Raw genomic sequence first — 20,641 nt, 5'->3', positions numbered from 1 at the left:
CCTTTACACCGGGAAGACCCGTTTAATCAGTAAAACTGATTTTGTGGTTAAAATAATACTATTAATGGGACACTGCATACTTATGAAGAAGTTAGTATTTACAGTGTTAATGAGATAATAATATAAACTTAACTAAATATTTATCTTTTCCATAACTGAATAAAGAAAGGTAAAGAGGAAAAGAAGTTCCCCAGAACACTGTTTGAAGCTGGAAAGGTGGCAGGGTCCGCCAAATATAAACAAAGTTAACAGTATGAAACTGTGTTGTCCTTTGTTTATTCAGTTTGTTTATTCAGTTTATTGAAAACAAGTTTATTTAATTTGTTTACGCATTAAAAAAATCGGTCACTGAAGATTTTTCAGTCTTTTAATAGACTAACACAGTACATTTGCATGTTTAACAAATGCAGTGCGTGTTTTTCGAGGAACAAGTGCTTGAATGTCAGCTCTAGACCAGAGTCTCACCCACTAATCAATTTCTGCACACAAGTCCTCTACATTCATTCATTTATTCACATAATCACTCCTCTAGATTGCCCATTCACTCGACATGTCCATCAAATGCTCTATTCAAGCTTGCATCCCATCCAAATACGTAATCCATCCATCCATCCTTGGCCATCACAGCTTGTAATGTCCTTCTGCTAGAGCTAATTATAGGCTTTTAATACTGCAAGTAAAAGACAACCTATTTTAGCTTCTTTACAATGTGCCAGCATAAACACAAAGAGACACCAAAGCACACACGCACACACACACCTCTCCATTAGTATTTGGCACTCAGTGACGCAGGTGCAAGGGGAATCACCTGACTGGATTTGAATAATGCAATAATTTACCTCCCGCCAAACTAACCTTGGCTTTGTGCCTTTCTCCATCCTTCCTCCCTCCAACACTTGTTCCCCTCATCTACAACAGCTATATTTATCTTTGACATTTAGCACTCTCTGTTTTCAAAAATATTTCATGTTTTCTCTGCTCTTTGACTCACCTGCTGTCTTATTTGCACACATACACACACACACGCACACACACACACTACCTTGGATCCAACCTCAGCTCTTTTCATGGGAACCCCCTTTAATTTATGAATGTTTATTAATCATTGATAGGTTATTCATGAGCGGCAATGTCAAAATGAAGTTGAAGGTATAAAATTGAACTCACTTAATGTGATGGGTTTTAGCCTGCCAAAAACCTGCATGGAAGAGCAAATGGACTCATGTACTGGTGTCTACAAATGCAGGTCCTCTGCACACACATACTGTACACACACCCAAGCACTTGTGTGCTCAGTTTCTAAACGTGTGCTCCTGTGGGAGGGGGTGGCTAATTCTGTCTAATAGCATGGCTACCCTTCATCTTCCCACTGGGACCCCAGTATTCAATTACCAGCGGTTTATACCTCTTGCTCCTCTGCTACATATTGCCACTAGCACTGACAAACTAATGGAGCATCTTATTACAGTATTTCTAACTGCAGTCTGTGCAGTATTTTCATAAATGAGAAAGTGCAGTATTTTCATAACTGTGCTTAAATGCTTCTTCTTGCTGCATGTTTATTGCTGTCGGAAATTATTTAAATGAATTTGTACTGCAACTGCAGCAGAATCAAAAACTGTTCATGGGAAGGACTTTTGACTGGAAACAAATCTCAGCCATGTTCAGGTTGACATGGTTGAATGGAGTGCTGTTCAGCTGAAAAATGTATACAGACAGGTACCGTGCTGGAGTAGAACTTATTAGTTCCAACTGTGGGCTGTGCTGTTTCACTTCTCCAGTTTGACTTCAGGTCTCTCTCTCTCTCTCTCTCTCTCTCTCTCTCTGGAATTGTATCTTGATAAGAAACACACACAGTGACACACACACACACCTGTAGCACCATACTGAGAAACGGCACAAACAAGTGAGCTGGCGTCCTCTTGACTGTTTTCAGTTTAGCCAGAGCCCAAGTGGACTTTCAAGTACAGAGTCTCCACTCTGATGAGGTTTCAAAGGTCTGCATGAAGAGCGATGTGCTTACAAGTGTCTTAGTGTGACTTCTCAGCACGTGGAGAAGTGCTAAATAATACGTCTCTGGCGCAATATGAATTCGGTTAACGAATGCAAACAGATCATTTGCGAGACATACCGTCATCGTGTCATATGGAATCTGCCAACACCTGATAATGAACAGTAAGAGATGTGAGGGCATGAGACAGTTTTAAATACTGTAGCTCTGCAACTGTCATGTGCACCGTTTTAGGTACTACAGTGCAATCAAATACACTGTGAATAAGATACGTAAGACAACAACATATTTATTTGTTTGTTCTTTTTTGACTAGATCAACCCAACATCAGTCTTTTCTATATTGTAAAAAAAAGACATGTTTGCTCATTATTACCATCGAGCTTTGCCTTAGAGAAAACAAAATCCTACACAGATCCGTAACTATTGAGCAGTGAAATAAAAAGTAATGGTGGCTTTCAGGAGCACTCTACATGGTCCAGGGATGAGATGCAGATAACTATGTAGATGCACAACAAAAATCTGTGTACGCACAGATTTTATGTATTAACTGAGTAACATTTATGTCAACGTGACTGTAATTCATTTTATCTGAGTATACACTGCTGATTTTTCCATGATTTGTGAAAGGAAAAAGGTAAAACCAAGAAGCGGTGGCTATCTGTATTTACAGTATCTTATGTTATAATTTAGAAAGAGGTAGGTCATGTAAGTTTTTCTTCTTCCTGCTCTTGTTTTGTTCATAGAATGTTTAAGTATGTTTGGTGAAATGTATTGTCTTGTACAATTTGAATGAATGAATGAATGAATGAATGAATGAATGAATATGTATTAGCCAACACATTTATTTAATTAGATTTAAAAAGTTATACACGTCTGATTTTGTTTTGTAAAGCTCAGTCATTGTTGAACAGGCCACCTTGACATAAATGGATGTAGAAACACCCTAAAACACCCATTTGTCTAATGACACTCCACTCTAAAACTCAGCACACCTGTCAATGAAGACAACCGTGAAGAAGAAAAAGCACAATGTATCGTCTTATGTCATACAAGCAAGGTTCTTCAACATCACCTTAACAGCGTTATGCGTAACCATTATGCACAGATGTGGCCATTTATAGCACACACAGCACATAGTCAATCACATTTACCTGTAAACCAGCATGGCAGTGATATCATTGTCAAGCCTAAAACATCACAAATTATCAATGATTGATTGAAAAGATTGCCACGATTCATCTGACTCAAATTGTGAAAGAGTGGTTCAGGGAGCATGAGACATAATTTTTCAGGGATTGGCCACCACAGAGTTCAGACCTTAACCCCATTGAGAGTCTTTGAGATGTGCTGGAGAAGACTTTACGCAGCGGCCCAACTCTCCCATCATCAATACAAGATCTTGGTGGTAAGAACTCTGGACGGAAATACATTTTTTGACATTGCGTAAGGTTATCAAAACGATGCCACAGCGAACGTGTGCCATAATCAAAGCTAAAGGCAGTACAACGAAATATAGAGTGTGTGACTTGTTTTTTGGCCAGGCAGTGTATATCTGACCCCAGTAGAAAAGACATCAGGAATGAATGATCCTTCTTTTTTGGTCAACTGTGATAAACACTGACACCAGACTGCAAGTGCTGGACATCAAGGAAGTGAATAAATGAATACATACTGTATATGAATATGCAAACAAATAAATGATTGAATGAACTTGAGTTTCAGATCAATGACTATTCATTGATAAAGTCTAGCAGGCAGGACATTTCATTAAGATTACTTTGTCTGAGCACTATTTCCAAGAGTAAGAATTAATTCTTGATGCTGGAATAATCGTGATATGATTAGCAAACTTATTACAATTCATCCTGTGTTGTACCAAATTTCATGGCAAGTAATTGCCAATCAAATCAGGATTTTACCAAATTCAACAAGATTATAGTGTCCAAAATCCATGACAATCTATAATAGGTTTTGTGCCAATTCATCAAAAAGATGTTGAAATAATTCTCTCGATAAGAGGAAAAGTCTAGGATCACTAAGTCAATAGGATTCATCCTCTTGGCGCTGTGATATTCTGTACAAAATAGTTTTTTTAATATTTTGGTCTGGACCACAGCTGTGAACTGACCCACCAACACTGTCACCACTAGCATGGCTACACAGTCATAACAAATGTAGCATTATTTTGGCTCTTAGCTAAAATAAAATTCCCTTTTAACTCTCTAACTTCAGACTTCATTTGTTCTTTCTTTGTATCATTTGGCTTCGACAATATATATTTCTTCATTTTTCTCTGAGGCCTTATCAGTATATAAATACTTGAACTATACTGATTACTTCACCTGGTGCTGGCTTTGTGGAATGGTGGAAAAAAGCTTCCCGAGAAATTAAGAGTGCTGAAACTCATATTGCCCACGCATTATATCTGCAATGAAGTGAAGAAACAAAACATTAGAAACAAAACATTAGAAGAACATTAGAAAAACGTGTTTTCTAGGGTTTCTAACTGAAAGCCATAATTGAAAGGGTAAATGGCTATAAGGAAAATAAGAAAATAGAGTAATAGATACAGACCCCTAAAACATTGTGCAGTGGGTGTGTGACAATTGTTATGTTTTGACGGCCATATAGGCGATAATTAATGTGAAAAATTAAAAATTTTTATTAGCTATAGGCACAAAACGTACACTTCTTGTACTGTTTCATAATACTAAAAAGGCAGAAACAATTTTGAATGTCACGATGTCTGTGCAGCTTATGAGTAAATCTACCTCCACAGCCAAAATAGGCCACTGGGGAAAGCATAAATATTTGAAATATAATCTGTCCCTGTATTTGAATCAGATTTTAACTTTCCAGGCACAAGAGTAGTTCTACCTTTATTGCCTAGATTAGAAAGGTTTTAACATACAGAGTTCACTCAGAGTGTATTCCACTGCAGGGCACCCAGGTGCTCCATTTTACTTCCTGCAGAGCCATAATTACGAACACAGAGGCAATTGAATCCATGCAGGGAGGTGTGCATATGCGTGTGTTTGTGCGTGCACGTGCGTGTTGTATTCGCTTCACTGTTTCATTTTCACTTCATTGAATCCATGCATGAGTGTTTGAACAGTTAGTACTTTATATGTGAGTAAGTGAGAAAGAGAGGCAGGCAGTGCAGATGAGTGATGGTAACGCTGCGTCTTCAAAGACAGAAATAATAATAAGGGTGGGGGGAATTCAATTCACATAAGATTCAAGATTCTTACCTTGTAAGATTCTGAATCAATAAACAAATTTGAAAGATTGATTCTTCTACTCTAATAACATTAAAGTTTCTCCTTATTAATTTTACATTGATGACAGAACAGAAAAGACAGAACTCTGCAGACCCGACAGACGCTGTGAGTGCAGAAAGGAGTCAACTATAACTGCTGCCTAGGATGCTCTATAGGAGGATAAGATTACAGAATCATATCATATAGAGAGAGAGAGAGAGAGAGAGAGAGAGAGAAGATTGACAAGTTGTAAGTTCATTGCATTGTACTTGGAAAAGACTTCTGAGGCTTATATGTTTGGTCTGCAGAAATATTTGTTGTCTTCATTGAAAGGTTGTCAAATACTGACATTTTGCACCATGCAGGCTTTGAACTAACTCCAATGTAAACCCATCCAGAGCAATATTAGACTCTCAGAGCAAGTCAGGAGACAAAGTATAAAGAACAAGTCTGTAGAGAGGTTAGGGTTGATGGATGTGTCAAAAAAAAAAAGCTCGGGACTTTCACCCAGGAAACAGTTGTTTGTGCCCTGTGTGTGAAACAAAGGGCAACTTATTTCAATTAACATACTTAAGTTGGCTTACATAACGTACTTAAGTCACAAACTTAACGCAACATACTTATTTTGGTACTTTCCTAAACCTAACCAAGTGGTTTTGTTGCCTCAACCTAACCAAACTGCAACCATTTTGCAACGTCCACCATGTGTTAGAAAAGTTTTCTGGCAGTCTCATACAGATGCTCAAGGGTGCCTTGTGCATTTGTACCTTGTCCATTTGTATGACACGTTGAGGGATGTGACAGTGTAATGCAATCAAAGGAAATAATATTTAACATAATAAAACATAATGTGGAATAATTATCTTTTAACAGAATAATAAGCGCATGTAATGGAAATCAGGACCGTATGTCATGGGGTAACCAACCAGCTGCGTCTGCAATGTGACTCCAATGTGTTTTGGATGAAGAACTATTGAACAAGCATACATTAGAATTAGGGATTAGGGAATTAAGGGCCAATATGGGCATTTTTTCACTGAATCGGGATCGGCAATTTTGAACGTGGACCCAAGCCTAATTATTTTTACGTCAGCTGTCGTCAACGGAACGCAATTTACGGCAGAATGCAGACGCGCGTGTAACGTTAGCAACAAACACTCGTGGATACTTTTAAAAGGAAAAAGAAATATCCTCGAGTCAGCGTCATGGCCAAAAATATTACAGAGAAGGTCATTGAATTCATCACTCTGGATAACCAGCCCATCTCCGTGGTAGAGGATCAGGGTTTAGTTACTGACTTTGTTTACTTGGCTGTTTTTCTTAGAAAAAAAACAAAAAACAAATGAAAACCAATGTTGCAATAGGATATGCAGAATAAGAACGAGCCATATGAAAGTATTTACTTTGTTTCAACAAAATGAAAAAAGCTATTAAGAACAGCTTGGATGCAGGTGATTTTTTCTTAATGCAGCTGTATCATCTAGGAAAATATTAGTTAGGGCTAAGTATTGGATCAGGACTCGGTATTGGCAGATACTAAATACTAAATGACTTGGATCGGGATCGGGGTAAAAAAAAACCTGATCGGGACATCCCTAATTAAAATCCACAATATAAAAAAATTAATTCTGTTATGATATCATATAATGCGTTGTAAGTTATGTTAATATATCATGAGTTATAAATAGAAAATAAAACCAAATGAATATATACTGTATTTGCCTGTCACCTTGACTATTATAAAAGTAAGATGAACCGTTAACTCCTGTGTGGACAAGGAACTGATCTAACCTGCATTGCTATGTAAATAGCACTCAATCTGTGTAGGACTTCTTCAGAAGAACGTCCCTTTGTTTTCTCTCACCTCTGGATCCACACTATATATCTGCTCTGATATTTGCTAAAATGAAGGCGCAAGGTGATCACAAGCAGCAAATGTGAAATTTGACAATGCAACACTTAACAATGATAAAGAATTCACTTTGTAGCCAGCTATGGATTGAACAGTGGAATCACTGAAAGAGAAAGAGAAGATGTCTTCACAGAATCATTGTCTTTTACTTCAAACGACTTATCCACGTCTCTGCGGCTGAGAAAGGTGTGCGTGCCCTGACAGTTTAGCAGTGTGTGCGCAGGACCTTTAAGAGAGAGAGATGGTGATGGAGGCAGCGTGACAGAGTTGCGGCCTGCATGAGAGAAAGAAGAGAGGTCAGTCCTTTCAATATAAAACCAGACCTGTGTGTGTGATGTGTCAAGATAGTTTAGTGGTTAAATCCTCAGGCTCTAGATCCACACATGGGCATCTATTGGCTTCCCTGACCCCATCATCAACTATATGAAAAATGGGGTTAATGTCATGAAAAAGTTGCAGTTTGATTAGGTTTAGGTATCAAAACTACTTCATTAGGTTGAGGGAAAGATTATGTTTGGGTTCAAATAAGTACGTCAGTTAAGTTACTGTATGAAGGTAAGCTGGTGATATGAGAGTGTGTATTTTCGGAACAATGGGCCTTCCCAGCAATGGGTGTTTGTTTGGGCTTTCGATCCGACGGGACATTTTGCAGACTTTTGGGGTTTCGGAATAATGGCCCGTTGGAATGATGGCATGGCACCGGTAAGGCCACTGCTTAGTAAAACATAAAACAGACCATTAAAATGTGTCCCCTTGGAGAAAACTCAGTGCGGGTGCATTATATTAACATGGTGTTCCTTATTAGCAGTATGATGCTGTGGCTGAAGCAGTGTTGCACAAGCCGGGCTATTGCTTGGAATTTAAAGTTAGGTCTTAAGCCTCAGTGTGCAACAACAAATATGTGTGGTTACCCAGTGGCCAGCTGCTTTGAACTTTATCTAAACCCTTCTGTTCAGTGCGCAAAAGACAGATTTCTACAACAGACACATTTTAGTAGTAGAGTTGCTCCCTTTCTCTCTCTGTCTCACTCTTTTTTGGAGTCCTTGAGACAGTCTAAAGGAGAGTGTGTTATCTCCTGCAGAGCAAGAGGGGGAGATGCTACTTACAACATCGTTCCTCACATACCTGCCCTGTTTGCAGATAGATAGAGGTGTCTGTGTGTGTGTGTGTGTGTGTGTGCGCATGTGCGTGTGTGTGTAATGCACGCAGGCATGTCTATCTGACTTTCAGCGTATTTAAAGATTGAAAATGAGTCGTTGCTTTGAGGGATGTCTCCAAGGGTGAATGTGCAAGTGGGCAGGCGCACACACAAGATAATTCAGTCTTCTACAGCAGGAAAAGTGTCATAACAAATTAAATTCACCAGAGGCAGAAACTCCTGGGCTCAATTTCAACTCAATCCTAAATCCATGAAGGAATATGTAAATATATGCGCCACACAGAAATATTACAATGCCACACTGCTCCATCTAGTTGCAAGAAATATTCGCATCCAGCATCAAAGTGCTTTTAACACAGCAACCCAATTAGTGTGTGATTCAGATGATCTACCACCACTGCAGTAATGTTAAGTTTCCCATAGCACACATAAAAAATGTACTTACAAATTCAGCCATCACAGAGGCCCTTTTACACCCTTTATGTACTTGTTTGCTGCACATCTTCTGCACTTTGAACATTATTACCAGAGGACATGATGCCGGAGACAAATCCTGGTAGATGTAGAGGTGGAATAACCTTCACGCTGGCTACCACACGCTGCTTTATTGTCAGCTGGATGTCTAAACATATATATGTGTATGATGAAATAAATTATTCAAAGATATTCTCTTGAATAAAAAGAGGATTTCAAAAGTCAGCTTGTTAATTGGGCTGTAGCACAGCGTGTTCAATGTGACACCTTTGGCTTATTAAATCAGGGCGGCTGTCAGTATTCCATTCAGTTTAAAAGACAAGATGTAATGCCATCTCCTTATTATGTAGACGCTGTGCATTGTTGGGTTTTGAATGCATTAAGCACAATTCCAATGAAGTCTTAAATCATTGCCGTATCATGTTTTCCTAATGACATGAAAAGCTGTCCTCACTCCCATCTCCATTAATGGAGCAGGCGTGCTCAGATAAAACGTGACAGCATTCACAATGCTGGAATGATAAATCTCCATAAAAGGTGGGGAGTCACACTGATGCCACCAACCCAATACAAGTGATTACACTCACACTCAATCAGGCACAAATACACACACACACACACACACAGAGAACATGTATACTGTACAAGAAATACAATCAGGTGAATGAAACTACTGTAGAAACACACACACACACACACAGATCAACAAGCATAAATCCTTTCTAATTTCCATGTGTCCTTGTGTTGTGCTCCCTGCCTCTGCCCACATTTTCAATCTACCAGCCGCATGCTGTAAATTGTCAGTTAATCATTCTTTGTTAATTGGTAATTAAGCACTAAGATAACACTTGCTGTTTAATACGTGATTGATATAATTGATGGCATGAATCAAAAAGCGCGTGTGTGCGTGCGTGCATGTGTGCATGTGTGTAAGTGTCATTGTGAAATTATAACCTGTTCCTCTTTATCAGCCTTCACTGAATGACAGCAGAGCTTTGTGCTGCTGTTCTGGTGTCTGTCACTGAGATGAAGAAATGAAGGAAGAAAAGGCAAGAAAATAAAGGGGGACGTTAATGTTTAACACAAAGAGAAAATAGTGACAGATTCGGAGGCTGATAGTAAGGGTAAGTTCAAATTAAAGAGAGAGGGAGAAACGAGGATATGGGTGGTTTGAGGACAACAGTGGAGATAAGAGAGAGGAAAGATATAAGGACAAGAGGAGAGGAGAAAGTTGGGGAAAGAATAAAAGAGGTCAGTTAAATAATAAAAATAAGTGCTGGAACTGAGCTAACAATAACCAAACAAAACTCTGTATTCATTGTATACTACTATACTATTCAACACATTCTCACTCCCATATAAGCAGACTGGTAAGTGGCCTCAAGCTTCAAACTATGACACTTTATGTTCCCCTCAAGCACCAGTTTTGCATGTGAAGGGCTTTGTGGTCTAGTTGGCAATAATAAATTATATGCAAAAAAGCTTAAAAGGTTGACGGTGAAATAAAGACGTTGCTCAAATCGTTAAAAATATAGCACCAAAGTACCTGACTAATTATTTATTTTTACAAAGTGACACTCATACAGTAGCTACTTTACAAGAGTGCAGCGGCACAATGCAATACTTTGCCCACAAACTTACTCTTGGGATGTTCAAAGAGTACAATGTAGTTCAATTTTAATTATATATTCTTAAGAAAAATGTACACTTTGCGATCCTGCAGCCTGCTATTTCTATTGCAATGTTTATTGTCTCGCATGCTATCCTGTTTTTGTTTTGCTGTCATTTTGTGGTTTATTATGTGTTATACAAGAGGACCACAATGGAAATAAGCCTTTGGTTTTATTGTGTTTTCATCCACCTAAGCATCCAACAAATTCATTAATTCATTCAGTCATATATAAAACATCTGGTTAGACTTTCAAAATAAAGTTTGCTGACAAATAGTTCACATATTGGGACACATGACTTTTTCACTGTTATTATGTTACTTTACAAACAGTCCAGGTTTGGTTAGGTTTAGGCTCCAATACTACTTGATTTACTCAAATATGTCACTCACGTATTGCCAATGATGTACTCACCTGAATTACATAACGTAAATTTCCTCATTTACACACATTAACCTACTTACATATAGGGCTGTAACGATTCATCGAGTTACTCGATTACAAAAATTGGTCGAGGCAAAAACTCTGCCTCGAAGCGTCGTTAAATTCCTATGACGCGCAGGGATCTTGAATGTTCCACACGGACCCGCCGGAGAGCCGGAGAGCCTCTCCGTACTCTCCGGGCGCGGAGTGTCCGTCACTCCGTCGAGGGGAAACGGAGACTGCAAGGGCTGTGATTGGTCCTCTAAACTCACGTCCTCACGCTGGTTCTCCAGCAGCCCGGGGGGGATTGCATTGCGTATCCGCCACCACGACGGAGAACTGCGAAGGCTCGAGATGACATGCCAGAGCAGAATCAGTTTGTGCGCGTTTAAAAAACGTAGATATGATATCTGCTTTACAGACAGTTGAGACCGACATGACATGTTCTCTCTCTCTGTCTGTCTGTAAGTGTGTGTGCACGTGTGTTTGTTCACGTCGGTCCGGAGCTCCTCCCTTCGTAAAACAGAGCGGAGGAGAATTGTAGATGCGCGACGATGAAGAAATTATTAATTAAATGAACACGGTCCGGACCGGTTCTATAGGAAAAGTGACCTTAAATGACTTCTGTTGTGATTTGGTGCTGTGTATAACATAAAATTATATATAACACAGCATGCGTCCACACACATAGGTTGCTAGGTTACCATAGCAAATAGGCCTATCCCAGAGATTATATATTATTTGTTAGTAGGTGGTTAGAAGGTGCAATCCCTTTTTGTAATGTTGTATAAGACAACACTAAGGCAAAATGGCCGTTACTATTTAAGTTTGTATTGATTCATAGTGTTACATGTTATACATGTTTTACAGTAAGTTGAAACTGTATTGTTATTTAATTGTTTGCACTTGCACTAAATGAGTAAATTGCAATAAAGTTTTGGAGCCAAATGTTGGAGTTGTAAGAAATACCTCTTTTTTTTAAAGAAATAAAAGCCAAATGGTTGATCATTTTACAGCCACATCATTTTCGTCATGCATTATTTGTTTTGGTTGTTTAAAAATGCAAAAAAATATATATATACGATTAATCGATTAATCGATCGATAAAGTGCTAGATTAATCGATTCCAAAAAGAATCGATAGCTACAGCCCTACTTACATAACATCATTTAAGAACAATGTACTCTTGGTCAAAATCTGTTTTTGAGGGGAAAGTCCAATGTATGACTAACGCAGCAATCCCAACCACCCCCTGACTTGGACATTTCACACTCTTTACTCTTTACTATGAAAGAGGGGTAACTACAGCATCAAACTTTGAAACGTAGGCCACTGACCAGGCTGCTTTATTTGATGCATTAGGAGTGAGAACAGGCTGTGCTACTATCTTGTATACTCATATTTTAACTGTATTAATTCCCACATATACATATATAAATCATATAAAGCTGTCTAATGTCTAGTTTCTTGTAGTTACAAAGGAGAATGATTCATTGTACATTTTTAGCAGCAGCAACAGGCTTGTCTAGAACATAGAGAAGTAGAAGAAGTGGGTTGTTAGAATAAGCATGTGATAGCCAACATGACTGTCTGAACAAGTTAAGAAAAGAAAGAACAGAAACAGACAATCTAAAGACCAGAACTAATGATTGACTGGCTACATTGTCTGATTGACAAAGTTTCTGGGACATGCAGTGCAGTGTAGCACAAAGAGCAACACCTACCAAGGAAACAGAGAGTTTCTGAGTGCCAGACAGTAGTTAATGGTGGCTCTAAGTAATTTCCCCAAAGGGAGAGAGGCGAGCAGTGCAGCAATAATAAATAATCCCAACCAAGAAGCTCTGCTAAGTCAAGCAAGGCCTGGTAATTGGTGTGATGTTAATATTTGATAAGCCAGTAAAGGCATCTAAAGTGACCAATGATAGCCACAAGCGCCACTGAAACGGATGATGCGAATGCATTCTGGAGAGTAAGAAAATGGGGTGAAATGCCTTTCGGAAAATGAGAAAGAATTAGGGACTAAATACAAATGAGGACCTTGTTTTGCTGCTCTTCTTTCATTAGGATACAAAACAATGGATGTGTGCAGATATAAAAGCCTAAACTGAAGTGCTCCTTTAAAAAAAAAAGATATGAATGTGTTATTCAAGCAAAATTAGCAATAAAATAAAAACAATCAGCCTCAGAGTGTTAAATTAATTATTCTAACTTAGGCTAAAAGTCAAAGTCAAACCAGTTGTATTTTAAAGGTTATTTTTTTAAAGTTTCCAAAATTACATACAGTCAGACAATTTCAGTAAAAGTTACAATAAAAGCTATCCCCCTTGTTAACCTGTAATCCCTCCTCTCCATCACCAAGTAGCAGAGAGAGTGCAGGGGCAGACAAAGGAGTTATTTGGATGAATACGCTTGTCTACTCTGCCCAACTAATTGATCCTTTCTGTAACTGGGGTTTGTACAAGCTACAATCTATGGCCCCAACCATGGCTCTGAAATAGCCTAACTGTGCTGCGTATTGATAAATCCATGGCGTTGTCTGTGGTACCGAAGTAGCAGACGGATTTGTAATTATGCCCATTTCTCTTATTTCCACCCCTCTGTCAGTTTCGTCTTCAATCTATAATACCCTCTAAACTTTATCCTATAAATATTTGATTCTATACTATATTGCAGCCTATACCTTTTTTCATTGAAGTGATAAGTGGCAACATGTAGTCGTGGAAGAGTGAAAGGATCATAGAGACACACTGCTGATTATCACTGCTGTAGTGCTCCTGTAATATTACCATAGTATTTCTATGATCATTCAGTACATCATTCCGTGCTGCTGAAAATACACTACAGCAGCATACAACCCTGTGTGAAAAAGTATTTGAGGGGAAATATGACTATAGATTTAGATTTTAATATAGGGTTAGGGTAAATCTCATCTACGGTAACTTTTTCTGATTTTTATATACAAAAATGATTTATATCAATCTAAAAGGAACATGCTAGTCTAAACAACACATTAATTTAAAGGAGGCCTATCATCATCTTTTTTTTTACCTTTCCTTCAGTGTGTTATATATGTTCTTGTGCATGTAAAAGATCTTGAAAGATAAAAAAGGTCAAAGTCCGCACCGAAAGAAGCACCTCTCTCCAACAGAAAACACTACTCCTGAAATGCCTCCTCAGTATTAGGTAGACTTTCTAACATCACACTATGTCCAGAGTCAGACATTTGCATGGATACTGCTTCGCAGCTACTTTGGCATGTAAGAATTGCTTTAGCACAGCTGATCTGTTGTTGTTAGCAGTGCTGGCTCAGGCGTATGTGAGCTGACCAATCAGAGGAGACTGGGTATTTCAGAGTGGGGTCTCTAAGCAACAGTAGCTAAAACAGAGTGTTTTAGACAGATGGGGAATACAGTGCTGCACCAATGGACAGTATGAGCACTAAACCTTTAAAGTTAACTCAGTCTAGTAGTAACTGGAGATGGTCCACATTTTTTCAGTTCCGATCTGACTCTGACACACAACTGCCAATGCCGATACAGATTCTGATACAAGGGCTCTTTTTATTTTAACATTATCAATTCTATTGTTGGTATGTGTTTAAGGTTACATCATAAGGCTGAAATAAACCACACAGCACCTCTTATTAGAAGAGCAAAAAATATACACGTATGCACTGAATTTAAATTTATTCCAAAGGAATTGATTTATGTTAGCTTCACATATACACAGGTCGCAGCAACAGAAACATGTTCATTCAAATTAAATTTGAACTGCAAAACTGTAGAGAAATAAATATCTACATTATCAAATTAAACATAGAAAATCTTTTGGATGGCAGACTATACCTGGGCTCTATGTGCTCCAACAGGCTGCCAAATCTGACATTTTCCACATCAGATAGTGGTTAGTCATCGAGTATAATGAAGTTGAGCAACTTCTCTGTAATCCCTTTAGCCTTTGGGTTGTCTGCTGGAAGTTTTTCGCGTCTCTGGAAAGCGTCAGTGAGAGTCTGCTGCCTGGTGGGCTCTTTTTGGCTGTTGGCTTGCATGCACTCCTGGTACTCTTTCAAGTAAAACTTCTGCAGGTGCTTGATTAAATTGGTAGTATTGTATGACGCAACCGTACTTACACCCCTCAGCACTACACTAGCATTACACGCTGCTGTCTTGTTTTTCAGCATTTCTAGACTAAAATATCTCCAAACTAAGGACATTTTGATACACCAACAACTAACGTTAATAGTTTACTCAGTCGCAGACTGCAGTTGCAGAAAGTTGTTGCGGGTTCATGGTAAGAAGCGGAATGGAATCTGGATCAGTGACATGTCTCATGCTACTTGACAGCAGGTTCATGGTCCAGCGCAAGCTGCAGACTGGATCAGTAAGTGGATCAGCCCTGTCCACCTGATATCCAATGAGTGAATGACGTCAATATCAGACCCGATACCATTATAGGATCGGGCCCATCTCTAATAGTAACCCAAAATAAAATTACGAACCTGCAAATGAGCATAATAAGTCTGTAGATAAATAAGCACATTAGACAGAATGACAGAATAGGCCTTCCTTCTTATGGCAATATCATTGAGATTTGTCCTCAGTGAGTGGTCTAATTATTTTTCTGGTGTACGTTTTAATGCTTGTTAGAAAAAAGTAACATACATTACATTGTATTACTTTACTAATAGCAATTTAATCAGTTTTGCTATGTTTGTTTTTTTTGTTGCACAAAACATACCCACATTCTGACATGTATGTATGTGTACAAAAACAGTCTCGAATTGGACAGATACAAAGAGTAACACCTCTGCACATGCACAGGAAACAATGAGGCTGTTAAATGAAATGAGTAAGGATCCAACTGATGGAGCTCTGAATCCTTGGTAGTGACAGACGCCTGTTCAGCAATTGGAGTCAACCGTGCGCACACAACCCCACAACCCACACACACACATTTTCTCATCTCCTGACACTCAAAACACTCATCTGACACTCAAACGCTGGCGACTGACAGCTAAGACACACTCCACTGACAGATCAAACCTGATTTACAATGCATGCGTGCCGTGCGTGTGTCTCAGGGTGCGTGTGTGTCATTCTGTGAGGCAGAGACGAGCGGAGGGAGTTAGGGGTCAGAATTGTAAATTTGAAAGTGTCACATATCATGTCATTTATCTATCCAGCACCACCTCCCCTCTTCTCCACACACACACACAGAGTATCCACCCGTGCCCCACCCAGCCATTCATTCCAATCTTCAGGATAATCAATCAGCACGTTCTGTCTTATTTTGCTTCTTTTCTCTTGTTCCTTCCCATTTGTGGACTGCATCACTGTCATCCCCTGGTCGTAAGCAGTGGAGTCCCACAAGGCAATCTGTTCCCACAACCAGGCGAATTACAATAGCTGACACCTTTGTGCTTCAGTGTCGTCCATTGACATAGAGTGACAACGTAGTCTTCTAAATGATGTGCATATAATTAGCATTAGCAAATATGTCTTGCAGGAAATTTAATGCAGTCTGGATTGCATTTATTTTTTATCAATGTAAGATTTTTGTTACTAAAGAATGTGAAAAATGTTCATTATGAGCATATTTTATTTGTTTTGACTACTCTCTAAAGCATGTTTAACGTTTTGATGATTAAGTGAAGGTAACTAAAAGTTGTTAGTGGTCCTATTAGCTGACTCTGCCTGGACTGGGAGCTCAGAGCACTGGGGTATTATTAGTGTTTAACAGCTATCACGAGAGCTTTGGACCACCAGGAAGTGCAGGTTTTCAGGCCTGGTTTGGGAGGGGGAATGCTGGCAGTGCACAGCGGGTAGAGTCAGCTAATAGGGCCGCTAGCTTAACAGCTAGCAGAGCTTACTAGCTGACAGCAGTAACACATCTGTCTATCAGGAAAGACCATAAATTAACAATAGTTGGACGAGATCAGAGGCGCTTTCTGTACCCTATAGGTTGCGCCCTATGTTCATGAACACAACCCCTATTTTGAGTTTGTTAAACCCCTATTCTTGTTTGTTTTCAGTAAAAACCTGTAATACTGTTAATCAGTGATTAAGGATAATTCCCTTCCTTACTCCTGAAGTTTGACTGTGGTTAAATGCATTTAAAATAAATCACAGAACAGTCTCCATGAATCAGCTTAAAGTATATTTACTTAAGAGAGAAAATTATATCGGCAAGGAGAGGGAAAAATCACACACCTGAATTAAATCACAGTGAACCAGGAGAACAGCAGTCTACTGACCTTTCATGAATGAACTTTTAACTACTCACACAAATTAATCTAAATGTTCCTTTGACCTTGTTATGTTACTAAGCACGGTCAATGTGCTTTTGTTAAACCACAAATACCATAAAGCAATGTCAAACACACAAAACGAGCTCTTATGGTACGTTCAAGTAATACTTAATAATCTGGTGGGCCCCCACACACATTGGCTGTGTCCAAATTCAGGGGCTGCAGCCCTCGAAGGGCGCATTTGAAGGCCAATTACGTCACAACACTGCACGAAGGCTGTCCAAATTCAAAAGCTCCTTCAAATGCAGCCCACAAATGCAGCCTGGCCTTCCCTCTTTTCGGAGGACGCACCGCTACTATCCTTCGCGGCCTGCTATATCCTAAGATCCTTTGCGCGCCGCTGCTCAGTCCCGAAACAGAAGAGGAAGCAAGAGAAAATGGTGACATCAAGTGGCGCAGACATGACATGACAAATTTAAGTAATGGGTTTATACTCGGTTTTTAGTCATTTGAACATCCAACGCCAGATATGTTAGATAACTTCAAGGGACTATAAAACTTCCAGATGATAACTTTCAGTTAAAATACGTGACGCTGGTAATGCTATGGTAAATATAGTTGTTATTCACCAATGGGTTCATGTTTATTTTGTAATGTTGATGATTCAATTTAGATTTGACACATTTTGTCGTTAATTTTTGTACACACACAAATAAATGTACACGTTTGATAGATTTGAACCAAAACAGACTTTAATGCATCTCTTCATTCACAATCGTGACGTAAGGGTAAGGGGCGGGAACATCTGGTGAGGCAACCAGGAAATACTCCGAAGACTAGACCATAGATATATATATATAAAGGCTAGATGTCTCGTCCGCGTTGCTGGCCAACGGAGTCGAACGTCCGCACAGGTCGGCCATCTTGGTACAGGTAGCTCGCTCACCCATAACATTGTGTTGGTAATGAAACATGTACTTTTTAAATAACCATAACTTGCTCAATTTTCAACCGATTTTCAAACGGTTTGGTTTGTTATAAACGTCAAAGATGTAGTTATGACACTGCATACTTATGAATAATTATGTTATGTTCTAAAAAATAGAATAATGTTCTGAAATAGGTAGACTACAATATTTCCCTTTACAAATAGGCTATACATCAAGAAATGCTGCATGTTGAAATCCCCACCCTGTACAGAGATATATTTATGACACTGCATACTTATGAATAATTGAGGCCTTGAGACGAATAACCATACAAGTCCATATTTCCAATTTTGAATGAAAATATTTTGACACAAGAAGAGGTTGAAAGTGGATGAGTTTTGAAGAGGATTTGAGGATTTTCACATTTGCTTCCATATTACTATTATTTTTGTAAAACTTGAAAAGCTAAAAAGCTGAACAGTTCAAGGCTGAAAGAGCTTAAAGAGCTGAACATGTTGATAGTTGAATGGTTTCTATAGCTGAACGTATGCTGAAGTTGTAGTAAAATGAAATTTGAAAAATTCCCCATAAGGATGAATGAGAAAACACCTCCCAAACACCTGCAGGTCTAGACAAAAGTGTAATGGTTATGGCCAAAATATGTATACAGTGAGTAACAGGAGACATTGCTGAACCTGTGGTGTGTTTTTTTATTTCTGTAGAGTGAAAAATGAGGGAGCCAGAGCAAGAGACAAAACCGGTACCGTCTGCTCTCCTCCAGAAATTTAGGCTCAAAGTTAACACTGCGGCTTATGGGGGAGTTGCTGGAGTGCTTGTCGCTCGAGGGCTTCTACAGCCAAAAGTTTAAGTCCTACATCTGAAATAAGACCATCATCTGAAAGCCAACACGATTTCCTACATTTCTATGTATATATTGTCTATGTGAAGTAAAAGATGTGGGACCCAAATCAAGCTGAAGAGAGTTTTTTCTAAAGTTTTTGCAGCTGCTCTCCACTCTAGCGATGATGTCACGCACTCTAGCTCACGCAATAGACACCCATTATAAACCCAGAAGACCAGCTAAAAATCCTTCAAACTAAAACTGTGATGATTTCTTCGAAGAGAAAAGATGCGATTTCAACATGTTCGAGCATCCAGAATTATAACCACGTTAATGACGTTTGTAAGAAACCAAACTGTTTGTAAATCCGTCAAGGTTTCAGCGAGATAAGAGTATTAGCGTTTGTGCAGATCACTGACTTTACCTCAGGTTACACAGATACAGCCGGAAAGCTAACCTGTACCAAGATGGCCGACCTGTGAGGACGTTCTAGACTCCGCCGTAAGACATCTAGCCTTTATATATATATCTATGGGCTAGACCTTCCCATTTAACAACGGTGGACGAGGCTTTCAAAGACCTGTCCGAAGGACCCGGCCCTCGTGGACCGCAAATGCTAGGTCATTGAAGGCTGCAGCCCCTGAATTTGGACACAGCCACTAACACCAACCAGAGGGGGGGGGGGGGAATGAGAGACATTAAAGTAAACAAACCCCAAGTTGCAGGAGATGTCAATGCTGGAGAGCTGGTAGCCAAAAAACAGTTGAGTCCGTTTCAGTCTAACCCAGTTGAAAACAAAAGATGAGTACTCACATTAGCAGAGTTCGTGTCACAAAGTCATGCACCTCCAACCTGGTGGGATAAGATGGCGCGCTGATGGCGGGCTGATGGCTGACCGTGGAGGACCCTCCGCGGCGGAAATCTTCTTTCTCTAGTTGGTGGTCTCGAAGCTAAGCTAGTCGCTGCCGCTTGTGCTCACAACAGCAAAGTTAAAGCAACAAAGTCCCACTAACAAACCTCAGAGGTGGAGAAGTCCTGGTTCTGGTGGACCGTTAGCTAGCTGCGGTGGACATTCTTTCTCCATCGGTCATATCCGAGGTCAGCTAGTCGCTGCGCTTGCCGCTCACAGCAGCCAAGTCCAAGAATCAATGCCTCAGAATTTCACCTCCATTTTCACCTCCGTATGTGGTGAAATTAAACTGTAGGGTCCAAAAAGCTCATTTTAGTGTTTTCTCCTTCTTTACTGCTTGTCTCCGATAATCCCGATAATGCCACGGACTCTCTCCCCCCCCCCCCCTCAACTCCTGGCTCCCGCTAGCTCCCGCCCCACAGCCAATCATAAAACAGGAAAAAGTGACATGACGCACCAACAACCAATCAAATACAGTAAAACAAAACAAAACAATAGGTTGTACTCTGTTTACAGTTTTATTATATCTGGACACAACCTTGGAGGTAGAGTACATTCATTCCTGTAAAAGCTGCTCTGTGGCGTTTTGAAGCCAAAAAAGTTTGACTTCCCGGCTGTGAAAAATACCTTCTTTTTTTTCTCTTTTTCTTTTTTTTTATTCAGTTATTTTTTTATTCAAGAAAAATATATTGCTAAAATAATAATTCAGTGAATTATGTAGATTGCATCTGGGGAGAAGTTGGACTTGTTAAAAATGAGTAAAATACAAATCTTTGTTAGAGTGACATCTTTTTCAAGCATTT

At 39.3% G+C, this 20,641-nt stretch overlaps 1 protein-coding gene across 6 annotated transcripts in view; it reads right to left on the bottom strand.

Moving 5' to 3' along the window:
* Positions 1-20,214, bottom strand: part of LOC311273697 (uncharacterized protein) — a 107,610-nt gene extending 87,396 nt beyond the window's left edge. For 4 of the 6 annotated variants that reach the window (XM_084380898.1, XM_084380895.1, XM_084380896.1 and 1 more), the window contains exon 1: positions 19,742-20,214. The gene's annotated coding sequence lies outside the window, so the exon portion shown is untranslated. Of the gene's footprint in view, positions 1-4,355; positions 4,439-19,741 lie in introns of all 6 variants that reach the window. The other 2 variants (XM_084380899.1, XM_084380897.1) reach the window with 1 other exon arrangement.
* Positions 20,215-20,641: the final 427 nt, after the last annotated feature.

Source organism: Pagrus pagrus (genome assembly GCF_965226575.1).
Source record: "Pagrus pagrus genome assembly, chromosome: 2".
Classification (NCBI taxonomy): domain Eukaryota; kingdom Metazoa; phylum Chordata; class Actinopteri; order Spariformes; family Sparidae; genus Pagrus; species Pagrus pagrus.
This window is presented reverse-complemented; position numbering and strand designations above follow the sequence as displayed.